A 2857-nucleotide genomic window follows, 5' to 3' on the forward strand; every position below is an offset into this window, starting at 1 on the left:
GGACAGGCTGTCATTTCTGCTTTGTATAATGCCCAAAATTCCCAAGATGAGTGCACTGGTGTTCCCTGAACAGTGAAAGCAATAGCAAGCTGGGACACAATGAACCAATAAGGGTTATTTTATCCATTTCAGAAGCTATGGAATAAAAATAGCTGGAATAAGATTTGGTTCTGAATATGTTACAACACTGGTTGCTGTGATCATGTGACTGCTTGCACTCTATATTCATTTTCTTACTGTAATATAGCAATCTCATTTTGTGTAAATCTTTTGTTCTTGAATATTAAATGCATGAAATATTAAGCTACCTTTGTATAGTCAGTTATTAGGGCAGAGAACTGGTTAATTTGAATCCTACCACTGAGAAAAAGGTATATTCATTTGTATTCCCATTTAGTTTTCTCCAGAGGTCTATTATATCCAAGTTTTCTAAGGTTTTATTCACCTTAACTTCCTTATGTTGTGATTAGATTTATCTAGCTCTGAGAGAGGGAGGTTGAGGTCCTCCATTATAGTTTTGCTATGTCTCCTTGTAATTCCTTCAGCTTCTCTAAGAATTTGGACACTGTACCACTAGGTGCATATATGTTTAATATTGACATAACTCCATTGCCTATGGTACCTTTTAAGGTACTTTTGCTTTATCTGAGATAGTATCACTATCCCTGATTTTATTTTGCTCCAGTCTTTACCTTATGTGTATCTTTTTCAAGTGTGTTTCTTTTTAATCCATTCTGCTGCTTCTGTTTTACGGCAGAGTTCCATCTCATTCACATTTACAATTGATTACTAATTCTTTCTCTCCATGTTATCTTTCCCCATCTGTACTTTTTCCTTTCCTTTGTTTTGCTCCCTTTCCCCTTTAAATTTTAATGTTAAGCTTACTTCCACTTATACCTTCCCTTTAACAGTTCCTTCTTCCCTTTTCTTTCCCCTTCCCCCCACTTCTTCCCTGTAGGGTAGATTTCTTAAACTCAATTGGTAATGTATGTTATTCCCTTGCTGGGCCAAATCTATTAAGATTTACTCAGTTTTTAGACCCTCCCTCCTTTCCCTCTACTATAAAAAGTCTTTGTACCTGGTTTTATTTACCCACTAATGCCTAGCCTTCTCCTGTTATATTTTATGTTGTTTTAACACTATCTTGTACTTACATCCCCTTTGTCAAAATATAATCCTTTTATCTGACTTAAAGTATAATCAAAGGTTGATTGCTTGAAGAGCAATATTGCCTCATTGTCACTAAGTACCCTCCCCTCTTCTCATTAGACACATTTTTTTTAGGTTTTTGCAAGGCAACGGGATTAAGTGGCTTGCCCAAGACCACACAGCTAGGTAATTATTAAGTGTCTGAGACCGGATTTGAACCCAGGTACTCCTGACTCCAGGGCTGGTGCTTTATCCACTATGCCACCTAGCTGCCCCATAGACACATTCTTGAGAGTCATGAATAACATCAAATTATAACCTTTATATCTTACCCTCTTTTCAAGTACCCTCCATGGACACACAATCTTCATGAGCCAAAGCCAAATAATTTTATGAACCATTTTTATAGCCCTCCCCCCAAGCATACTTCCTCCAATTGTAGCCAAAGCTTCAAGCAAGACATCTTGTATTTTCATGAGGTATACTTCTCCAAGTATACTTTATCCACAACCCACCCCAACACTCTCTCCCATTGTCCCTTTAAAGTATGGATTAAGATCATTTTCCAATTTATTTTCAACCCTTCTAAGTACCATCCCACCCTCAGTTCCTTTTGTACTATAAACCTCTATCTAGAAAGTCTCTCAAGAACATTGTTAAAGCACAGGGAGATACCAACCACAGGACCAGCAATGGGTGTCCTCATCAGGGAATGTGCTGAGCTCTATTAACAAGGCAGAATTAAAGTAGCTCAAAAGTAGTATGAGAAGTATTCACCTGGACTATTTTGCCTGACCTGTGGTAAAACATTCTGAGCTTGTATTGGTCTGATCAGTCACAGTCAGACACTGTAATTTGCCTCATAGCAATGTAATTTTGATCTTCAATAAGTCTAAGAACCAACTATACCCATATCCTCGAAGTATGGACTCAACTATGTTCATAATATTCATTGCTGCAGGGACACTGGCCTTTCATGAAGGAGACCCTGCCTGGCACCTATGTCTGGAATGTTCTTATTCTGTTCCAACTACTGATCTCTCCCAACCCTTCTTGATTCCAATACTTTGCTTCTATTATTTCCTAGCTGTCCTGTAGTTTGCTTTGTATAAATTTGTTTGCATGTCTCCCCCTATTACATTTTGAGTTCCTTGAAGGCATGGAGCTTAGCATACAGTAGGCATTGAATCACTGAGGATTCCTAACCTAGGGCCAACCTAGATTCATCTACCCTTATTTCTTATCTTTTAGTGTCAAGGCAGAATGGTGGATGGACAGGAAGTGGGATATTTGCTATAGTGAGAATCCCTGGGTGTCTCAAAACATAAACCTGTGAGTCAGTATGAGCACCTTATCTGAACCTGGAAGCTAGTGAGAAAAGGAGACTGAGCTTAGCATTCTTCCAGAATGAGGATCAAAACTGGGTTCATCTGATCCCAAACCCAGTGGCTCTTTTGTGCCATGCTGCTTAGATATTCCATACTTGGCTGAATAATAAAATTACCCTTTTCTATTCTTTTCTGTTCCTGTTTCAAATCAGATTGACAAGTGACTATTGGGACATTTAAGGACAAAAATGGTTCAGCTAAAACCCACTTGACAGAAACCTCCCAGTGGCTTAATAATACTGAACCCCTGTGAGAGCTTAGCAGTGGTTGGCTGGATTGTATACGACTGTTGGTTTAACTACATTATTTCATCATTATTG

Source organism: Macrotis lagotis, chromosome 5, assembly GCF_037893015.1.
Source record: "Macrotis lagotis isolate mMagLag1 chromosome 5, bilby.v1.9.chrom.fasta, whole genome shotgun sequence".
Lineage (NCBI taxonomy): Eukaryota > Metazoa > Chordata > Mammalia > Peramelemorphia > Peramelidae > Macrotis > Macrotis lagotis.